Here is an 11,109-nt window from a genome sequence, read left to right as displayed (position 1 = left end):
TGAGGTCCTTCTCCCCATTAACATGGGGACAAGGTGCTTTGGGGATGGCCGCTACCCCAAATTACCCCCCCCCCCCACGTTGAGGGCATGTGACCTGGTATAGTTCAGGAGGAGGTGGCGCTCTCTCACCCCCTCTCTTTTCCTGTGGCCTGCCAGGTTGTGCTCGGATAACTGTCTGGTATGGGTTTTTGGGGGACCCCACACCATTTTTTTTTATTTTGGTGCGGGGTTCCCCATAAAATCCATACCAGACCTAAAAGGTCTGGTGTAGATTTTGAGGGGAGCACCCACCCCCTTTTTTTTTTTTTTAACTTCGACGCTGGGTTCCCCTTAATATCCATACCAGACCTGAAGGGCCTGGTATGGAATTTGGGGGGACCCCCACGCTTTCTTTTTTAATTTTGGTTTGGGGTTCCCCTGTGGGGGAATCCCATGACGTTTTTTCAATGACTTATGTGCATTGCTGGGACCCACAATTCATTATAGCCGCGAATACTTTTAAATGACTTTTTCCTTTAGAAATGTAATTTTGCTCTTGGACTGTTCTAAACATGCGCCACTTTACAGGCATACTATAGACACCCCCCAGGTATGAAATTTAAAGGAATATTCCACTTTTATTGTCACTTTAAGCATTAAAATCACTGCTCCCGAAAAACCAACAGTTACAAAAAAAAATGTTTTGCATTGATGCATGTCCCCGGGGCAGGACCCAGGTCCCCTAACACTTTTTATGAAAATACCATGCATAGAAGCCTTTAAAATTAGCACTTTTGATTTCTCTTATAGACATTTAAAGGGTGTTCTGCGGCTTTTGAATTTGCCGCAAACACTCGATGTTCGACTCAAACTTATGTTCAACTTGAACATGGGGCTCATCCCTACTGGTCAACACATCCACTCAGTATACAGCCTGACACCCTGTCTGGTCCTTTCTGCTGTCAATCTTCCTCAAATTTGACCTGACCTCATAGTATTTTTAATACCAGTAAATGATCGTCCTCCACTAGTTCTTTACTATGGGTATCACATCTCATATTTTGACCCTCAAAGCAAGCAAAAAAAAAATAAATTATTAAAATCGGTTTAAGGTGTCAGGGACCACTTTACAAACTTGTGTATTCCTAGATTTAAAAATTAGCCTCCTTAATGCCTTTAATTCATTCCAAGCTTTCCTATAAGCCATAGGGTCGCCCCAATCTAAAGGCCACAGCCCTTGCTCTAAGCTGAGCCTTTACTTTTCCATCCAACCAGGGCTTTTGGTTTGGGAATACCTTAATAGTTTTTTTGTAACTAGAAACATCTCCATACAAAAGCAAATATAAGCTAGAACAGAGGAAGCATACTCCTCCAAGTCTGCATCCTATGTAAATACATTCCAATCAGTTGATTCCAAGCACTCTTGCAGAAGTGAATTTGACTCCTTGCTCCAAACCTGTATAGATTTAATATCTGGTTCTGAAAACAAGAGGCTTATAACATGGGATCATCATTAAAGAGCTATGATCTGATAGACCAAGATGTGGCAACAAAGTAGCTTTATATGCACTGGAAACATTTGTATATACCTGACCTAAAATATTGCAATATTGTTCTCCCTGGTTGGAAAGTACACAGTCTTATAAAATTTAGTAAGAACCATGTCTAGCTCCACATGGTTGAAATTGCCAGCCACAATCACATTGATGAGAGCCTCCAGAAGAAGTAAATTCGGCCATCCTCTTCACCTGCTGGCATTTTCTTTGTCTAGAAGAAGGATCAATCACTTTATCGATCCAGGCTGCTGGACCCTGGCTGGTATTAGGCTTTGGCCCTGCAGCTCAGAGATGGAAAAAAAAAAAAAAAAAAAATCCACAAGCGCAGCACTACTCCCATTTTTCTTTGGTCCACCACTTGGGCTCCAGAATAGACCTGGCTTTTTGCTCGCCAGCTGCACTACCATATGTTGCGTCAACAACTTACCTGCTGGTGGAGATTTTAGACCATTCCCCCTTAGATTGTTCCGCAGCTTGGAGAGGGGGGGGGGCGGGGGTGAAGAGCTGTCAACACACTGGTTACAGGATTAAGAAGTAAAGGCGAATATGCAGGGGAAATAATATCCAATATTGAGACTAATGAAAATGTGACTAAAGCACAGGTGACATGGGACGCCTTTAAGGAGACTATACGAGGGGATTATAGATCTGCAATTAAAGCTGCCAGGGTGGACTATGCTTCAGAAACTAAAGAACTAGACTCTTGTGAGTGCGGCCGGGGAGTTATTTGCATCAGACTCTTCTCCTGGGGCAGACAAGGCTGGACTGGCATACCAGGAAATTTCCCAGTAGGCTGACTGTCCTGGGGCAGCTTTAAGCGGCAACTGCTGGGCTGTCCTCCAGTGCTCGTATATCATGGAGTTGGGATTTTGTGCAGAGTCCTGCCCCACCTAGACCGGCTTGTGCGATAGGGGGAACACTATCACATGAACTGGTCTAGCTTGAGGGGGGGGGTGCGCGGCGCAGGACCTTGCAGACCCAGCTTCGTGACATACGAGCCAGGGGGGTGGGAAGCATTGTGTGTTATCCAGAAAATGGTGAGGCTGGCATTAGTGGGCACAGTGAGGCTGCAACGATCTCTTGTATCATGTCTTCAGTCTGTCTCTAACCATCTCATATCATATCATGTCTGCAGTCTGAGGGGGGAGTCTGGACTTCTCTAGAGACTCCCATCCTCTGGAACTCCCTGCCTTAATCTGTCTGATCAGCCCATACCATATCCACCTTTAGGAGATCCCTGAAAACTCATTTATTCAGCCTATCGCACATCTATCAAGATCAAATCATTCTCAGCAGCCATTACCTTTTGTACCACCCCCCCTTTAGAATGCAAGCTCTATGGGCAGGGCCCTCCTGTACTTTTTATATTGTACTGTAATGGTGTTCTCCTCCTCTCTCCCCCTCCCCCCCCCCCCCCCATTGTAAAGTGCTGTGTAAACTGTTGGCGCTATATAAAATAGTGTACAGTATATCTTTTTTTCTAGGGCTGGTTTTTATTCCCAGTCCAGCCCTGATTGTGATATACTTTTGACAACTACTGGGGACCCTGTCACATTTGTAAATTGCCTACATGCATTAGAAACAATTGTAGGAGAAATCTAGCATCCTACTTGGGGATTAGAAATCCACCAAGTAAAATTTAACATTTTTTTTTTTTAATTATCCCAGAACGTGCCAATGCTACAGGCTAAGCAGCAATGACTTTTAGTGAAGAAAAAAAATGTCAAACATAGTTTTGACCTGCATTTATTTAACCTGATGCATACAAATTTGCCTTCACCAGGCATAGCTCAATACAAGATCAAAATAGAAAAAAGTGATACAAGAGACATTAAATGGGTACAAAAAACCTTGATTAAATTATCCACCATACATAAAATGCAGCTACAACACTTTCTACAGATTTTATCAAATGTTTAGGAATTGTCCCCTTAATTAGAAGTCAACATACTTTCTATATTGCAGTAAACTCCCATTTGAAAGAAAAAAAAAAAAAAAAAAAAAAGGAGTTAATTCCATCATATATGTTCTAAGTATAATAAGTATCTTGAATAAAGCCTTTCATGTAGTTGGAATGTAATTGTATTGATACTGAATGCCACTTGGTTTTCAGTAAATGTATCATCCAGTTTAGCAGCTGAGTTTAGAAGCAGGCATATAGCCGGCATCACCAAGCATTCTTAGAGTTACACGACCATTGTGGTGAATCACAAGTTCAGTAATGCTGCCATGATTTAGATCCATGCGTAGCCAAGCTTCAGGTGGTAGCTGAAGAGCCCTAGGGAGGGAAGGAAAGTTTAGACATTGCCAAGACTGAAACTTTGGAATCTCAAAACACCATAGTTCCAAAAATGTATCACAGTAGAGACCCAATTGTTCAAATTCCAGGTGTTGCTTTTAAAGTGCTAGAAATCTTGAGTCAAAACCTTCCTGCAGTCTGCCTATATCAGTTTCCAAAGGCATATACATGGGGTAATTTTGGATGTGCCCAGACACACCAATACACCCCATGTGGTGCAGATTCCCCCTGCTCCAGGTTTTAAATACATTTCAATTTATTAAAAAAAAAAAAAAAAAAAAAGTGTCCAACAGACAGTTAAGCTTTGGGGTGCACACTCAAATGCAATAGGCAGCGCAACACACACACACGTGTGTGTGATTCTATAGTCTTCAGAGCTATGAAACTGACATTATGATAAAGGGGCTGGATTCTGCAGTTGTAGCCCTTATGATAGAGTAAGCAAGTGTTGTCATCCTATTATGGACAGAACACAAGTTGAAAGCATGCAAAAGAAAAGCTCATCTAATCAATGCATTTACCATCAATAGCCAGCAGATCAAAGGGCTGTTAAACTGCTTTTGTTTTTAGGTTCAGACAGGCTTTAACCCAGGGTCAACTTTTGAAGTTATAAACTACCTGGAAGAGTTAAAGTGGTTGTAAACCCTTTAAAACCACTTTGACCTACAGGTAAGCCTAGATTAAGGCTTACCTGTAGGTCCAAGAAATATCTCCCAAACCTATACGGTTTAGGAGATATTTGCCCGAAGACGAGCACCGCTATCTACGGCGCATGCGCCGTAGACAGCGGCGCACTGAGCGTGGCATCCTCGATAACGAAGATGCCGCGTGTCTCGGCTCCCGTGTGCATGCGCGGGAGTGATGTCATCACAGCTTCGACGAATGACAGCGGCGGAGCTGCGAGACCCACCGAGAAGATGGATGCGGCGGACTACAGCGGTGACTTCGCTGGCTCCTGTGTCAGGTAAGTGACACATAATGGGCTACTATGCGATGCATAGTAGTCCATTATGCTTTGCAGGGAATGAAAGAGGAAGTAAACTCATCAGGGTTTACTTCTTTAACCTCCCAACAACACACACACACACACACACACACACATCAATATTAGATCACAGCCGTACATAGAAAAGTGTATTGAGTAATATGCTGTGTAGGACAGCAAGAAATGTCAATCTGAGCATGTATTGACAGGGTAGGGCCTGGAGTGAGACAGATAGGCAATTGAGCCTTCAGTGCTGTGCACTTTACAGGGTTAAAAACAGATGCCATGGAGGGGACATCTCAAGGCCCAAACACTTTACTGTGGATATCTTCAGGCTGGGTTCACACTACTGCAAGCTGGATGTAGGAAGTCTGCATCCAAGCCGCACAGGAGAATGACCGGTTCTGTGGAGCTGGTTCACGTGGCTCTTGTGTGAATTGCATGGAAGTCCTGTGCACTTTGGTCTGTTTCAGGTCTGAATTCAACCCAAAATTTGGATCTGAAACAGTGAATGGAGATGCAATGGACTCCTGCTGTGAGCCGCTGCATTCTCAAGTGTGGACCCAGCCTTAGAGTGGTGGCAGGATCTGTGTAAACTTTGCCTTACAGAGATCAGTGATGCATGACCAGAAGGACCAACTCCTAGTACGAGACCACCTGTCAATGACACCTCAGTCTCTGGTGGTGAACTTGCACAGAAGATGACCTACTTCTGTGATGCCACAACTGTACAATACAGAAACCAATTAAAACCTGACTTTAGAACAGCCAACATCTGCTGGTTGCTTGCTAGTGCCCATTGAGAACTGGTCCCTTCACAATGTTCAGATATAGAAATTAGCTTGTTTTGACAGTTTACATATTTTGAAGGAGCAGAATTTACAAAAAAATAAATAAAATAAAAAAATGTAAAAAAAAGCGTGCTAACCTTCATAGAAACCAGTCAGCTTGCAGGTTTGATTGTCAAAGCTTAATGCAACATACTGGAGTTAACCATGCATCCCGGAGTCTATAGCCTTATGGCTGTCCTCTCTGGGAACTCGGGGGACCTCCGCATCTTCATCCTTATACATGCTGGTTACGTACAAAGGTTTCCTTATTGTTACTGTTCCCAACTTCCTTTTTGACTAAGTTTTTAGATATAACCTAGATTCTATGTTAAAGATATTTAAGTTGTTGCAATATGTTCACTACAGGCCGGTGGTTCAGACGGACCATTGCTCCCTCTCATATGTGGACACCTGGCTAGGACGATTTTCTTAGTCATAGTCTCACCCCAAAGTGGGCCTTTCAGCCCACGCTGTAATACATCTATGTACTCAGTACTTGCGCCATTCCGAGCTCGCCTCGGTATTCTTATGTTTTATGGTCTCCATCTCTCTCCTTCCTCTCTTTCTCTTCTCTTCTTTTCCTTCGCCCTCCATACCCCCTTCCCTCCCTCTCCCCTGATCCCTGGGGTGTGTGGACAGGATTTTTCACAGCTACATATTCCTGACCCAATGACCCTCCATTGGCTGTCCCTGAATGTTCAGGGAATGAACTCTCCCCAAAAACGGGTCAAGATTTTTAAATATCTCAAGCGTCTCAATATAGGCATAGCATGCTTACAGGAAACCCATTTCTCCTCCTCTTCCTACCCCAAGTACTTTACTGCGAATTACCCCCAAGTTTACTTAGCTAATGGCCCCACTAAGCAGAAATGGGTTCTCATTGCCATACAAAAGTCAGTCCCGTTTATTTGCAGTAAACAAGTAGCTGAGCCAGATTGGCAGATACCTCCTTTTGCAGGGTTCCATTCAGGACAACGAGGTAACTATCATGACTTACTATGTTCAGAATCACAATCCATGTCATTTGTGACATGCCCTACAGGTGGAACTCAACATTGGCAATGCTGCAGCGGCTGCACATGCAGTAGAGGGCCATCAGTGAGTACCTGTGCGAGTATGGCACCAGGACAGGGTCAGGGGAGCTTGGCTTCTTTTCACCACGCCAGTGTCTACTGATCAAGGATGCATGCACTGTCCTGTCACCATTTGAGGAGAGCCTCTAGTCTTCCCAATATAAAAATATATAAATCTTGCAAGCTACTCTAGAGCAACCTGAGACTGCAATAAGCGTCAGGTATAAAGTAACCTGAGGTTACAACCAAGCGTCAGGTGTGGTAGAACTGTGAAACAAAGTGCAAATTCACAGCTGCTAAGCACTGATCACAATCCTATAATCTGTGAAAACATATATACAAAAAAACGCAGTACTGTGTGATACTGAACCTTACAAATGCACAGATAGTGCCATAAACAATGATAATCAATATTGCTAAAAAATGTAACTATGAATATAAAAAATAATTTTTTTTTGTGTAAAGAGTGAAAGAAATTTAGTATTATTCCTCAATATCAAGTGTCCATAAAAAAAGAGATGTTTTCTCCCAATTTGCATCAATCCACAGAGACAAAAGTGCAAATTGGGGTATTATACGTATTACTTTACAAAAAGTGACTCTAGTGATGATAATCCTCATTAGGGATGGGCTTTACGTTGGAGCCAAACATGAGTTTGACTCAAACATTGGCTGTTCGCCAGTTCGCAGAACAGCGAACAATTTTGGGTGTTTGTGGCAAATTCAAAAGCCGCGAAAACACCCTTTAAAAGTCTATGGGAGAAATCAAATGTGCTAATTTTAAAGGCTTATATGCATGGTATTGTCATAAAAAGTGTTTGGGGACCTGGGTCCTGCCCCAGGGGACATGTATTAATGCAAAAAAAGTTTTAAAAATGGCAGTTTTTTTTCGGGAGCAGTGATTTTAATGATGCTTAAAGTGAAACAATAAAAGTGTAATATTCCTTTAAATATCATACCTGTCTATAGTATGTCTGTAAAGGGGCACATGTTTCCCGTGTTTAGAACATTGACAGCAAAATTAAATTTCTAAAGGAAAAAAAGTCATTTAAAACTACTCACGGCTATAATGAATTGTCGGTCCAACAATATACATAAAAGTTCATTGATAAAAAACGGCATGGAATTTCCCCACAGGGTAACCCCGAACCCAAATTGAAAAAAAAAGTGTGTGGGGGTCCCCCTAAATTCCATACCAGGCCCTTCAGGTCTGGTATGGATATTAAGGAGAACCCCGCGGCAATTTAAAAAAAAAAAAAAATGTCATGTCACCCCCCAAAAAATCCATACTAGACCCTTGTCCGAGGACGCAACTTGGTAGGCAGCAAGAAAATGGGGGGGCGAGAGAGTGCTCCTCCTCCTGAACTGTACCAGCCACATGCCCTCAACATTGGGAGGGTGCTTTGGGGTAGTGCCCCCCAAAGCATCTTGTCCCCATGTTGATTGGGAGAAGGGCCTCGTCCCCACAAGCCTTGCCCGGTGGTTGTGGGGGTCTGTAGACGGAGGGCTTGTCGGAATCTGAAAGCCCCCTTTAACAAGGCCGCCCCCCCCCCCGTGTAAATTGGTAATGGGGTACAAATGTAAATAAAAGTGTCAGAAGATGGAAAAGAAAAAGATGTAGGAAGAAGAACACACCAGAAGAAAGAAGATGGAAGAAGAAGCGGAAAGAAGAAGCAATTAATAAAAGATGTCTCAAAAACCAACTCGTGTTTTTTAACCCTTTTGACACTTTTTTTGTGAAATGGTAGGGGTACATTTGTACCCCATTACTAATTCACACGGGGGCTGGGATCCCCTTGTTAAAGGGGGCTTCCAGATTCCGATAAGCCCCCTGCCCGCAGACCCCCACAACCACCGGGCAAGGGTTGTGGGGTTGAGGTCCTTCTCCCCATTAACATGGGGACAAGGTGCTTTGGGGATGGCCGCTACCCCAAATTACCCCCCCCCCCACGTTGAGGGCATGTGACCTGGTATAGTTCAGGAGGAGGTGGCGCTCTCTCACCCCCTCTCTTTTCCTGTGGCCTGCCAGGTTGTGCTCGGATAACTGTCTGGTATGGGTTTTTGGGGGACCCCACACCATTTTTTTTTATTTTGGTGCGGGGTTCCCCATAAAATCCATACCAGACCTAAAAGGTCTGGTGTAGATTTTGAGGGGAGCACCCACCCCCTTTTTTTTTTTTTTAACTTCGACGCTGGGTTCCCCTTAATATCCATACCAGACCTGAAGGGCCTGGTATGGAATTTGGGGGGACCCCCACGCTTTCTTTTTTAATTTTGGTTTGGGGTTCCCCTGTGGGGGAATCCCATGACGTTTTTTCAATGACTTATGTGCATTGCTGGGACCCACAATTCATTATAGCCGCGAATACTTTTAAATGACTTTTTCCTTTAGAAATGTAATTTTGCTCTTGGACTGTTCTAAACATGCGCCACTTTACAGGCATACTATAGACACCCCCCAGGTATGAAATTTAAAGGAATATTCCACTTTTATTGTCACTTTAAGCATTAAAATCACTGCTCCCGAAAAACCAACAGTTACAAAAAAAAATGTTTTGCATTGATGCATGTCCCCGGGGCAGGACCCAGGTCCCCTAACACTTTTTATGAAAATACCATGCATAGAAGCCTTTAAAATTAGCACTTTTGATTTCTCTTATAGACATTTAAAGGGTGTTCTGCGGCTTTTGAATTTGCCGCAAACACTCGATGTTCGACTCAAACTTATGTTCAACTTGAACATGGGGCTCATCCCTACTGGTCAACACATCCACTCAGTATACAGCCTGACACCCTGTCTGGTCCTTTCTGCTGTCAATCTTCCTCAAATTTGACCTGACCTCATAGTATTTTTAATACCAGTAAATGATCGTCCTCCACTAGTTCTTTACTATGGGTATCACATCTCATATTTTGACCCTCAAAGCAAGCAAAAAAAAAATAAATTATTAAAATCGGTTTAAGGTGTCAGGGACCACTTTACAAACTTGTGTATTCCTAGATTTAAAAATTAGCCTCCTTAATGCCTTTAATTCATTCCAAGCTTTCCTATAAGCCATAGGGTCGCCCCAATCTAAAGGCCACAGCCCTTGCTCTAAGCTGAGCCTTTACTTTTCCATCCAACCAGGGCTTTTGGTTTGGGAATACCTTAATAGTTTTTTTGTAACTAGAAACATCTCCATACAAAAGCAAATATAAGCTAGAACAGAGGAAGCATACTCCTCCAAGTCTGCATCCTATGTAAATACATTCCAATCAGTTGATTCCAAGCACTCTTGCAGAAGTGAATTTGACTCCTTGCTCCAAACCTGTATAGATTTAATATCTGGTTCTGAAAACAAGAGGCTTATAACATGGGATCATCATTAAAGAGCTATGATCTGATAGACCAAGATGTGGCAACAAAGTAGCTTTATATGCACTGGAAACATTTGTATATACCTGACCTAAAATATTGCAATATTGTTCTCCCTGGTTGGAAAGTACACAGTCTTATAAAATTTAGTAAGAACCATGTCTAGCTCCACATGGTTGAAATTGCCAGCCACAATCACATTGATGAGAGCCTCCAGAAGAAGTAAATTCGGCCATCCTCTTCACCTGCTGGCATTTTCTTTGTCTAGAAGAAGGATCAATCACTTTATCGATCCAGGCTGCTGGACCCTGGCTGGTATTAGGCTTTGGCCCTGCAGCTCAGAGATGGAAAAAAAAAAAAAAAAAAATCCACAAGCGCAGCACTACTCCCATTTTTCTTTGGTCCACCACTTGGGCTCCAGAATAGACCTGGCTTTTTGCTCGCCAGCTGCACTACCATATGTTGCGTCAACAACTTACCTGCTGGTGGAGATTTTAGACCATTCCCCCTTAGATTGTTCCGCAGCTTGGAGAGGGGGGGGGGGCGGGGGTGAAGAGCTGTCAACACACTGGTTACAGGATTAAGAAGTAAAGGCGAATATGCAGGGGAAATAATATCCAATATTGAGACTAATGAAAATGTGACTAAAGCACAGGTGACATGGGACGCCTTTAAGGAGACTATACGAGGGGATTATAGATCTGCAATTAAAGCTGCCAGGGTGGACTATGCTTCAGAAACTAAAGAACTAGACTCTTGTGAGTGCGGCCGGGGAGTTATTTGCATCAGACTCTTCTCCTGGGGCAGACAAGGCTGGACTGGCATACCAGGAAATTTCCCAGTAGGCTGACTGTCCTGGGGCAGCTTTAAGCGGCAACTGCTGGGCTGTCCTCCAGTGCTCGTATATCATGGAGTTGGGATTTTGTGCAGAGTCCTGCCCCACCTAGACCGGCTTGTGCGATAGGGGGAACACTATCACATGAACTGGTCTAGCTTGAGGGGGGGGGTGCGCGGCGCAGGACCTTGCAGACC

This window comes from Lithobates pipiens, unplaced genomic scaffold (assembly GCF_037356315.1).
Source record: "Lithobates pipiens isolate NorthernLeopardFrog02 unplaced genomic scaffold, aLitPip1_a1.2 Scaffold_3, whole genome shotgun sequence".
NCBI classification, from domain to species: Eukaryota; Metazoa; Chordata; class Amphibia; order Anura; family Ranidae; genus Lithobates; species Lithobates pipiens.
This window is presented reverse-complemented; position numbering follows the sequence as displayed.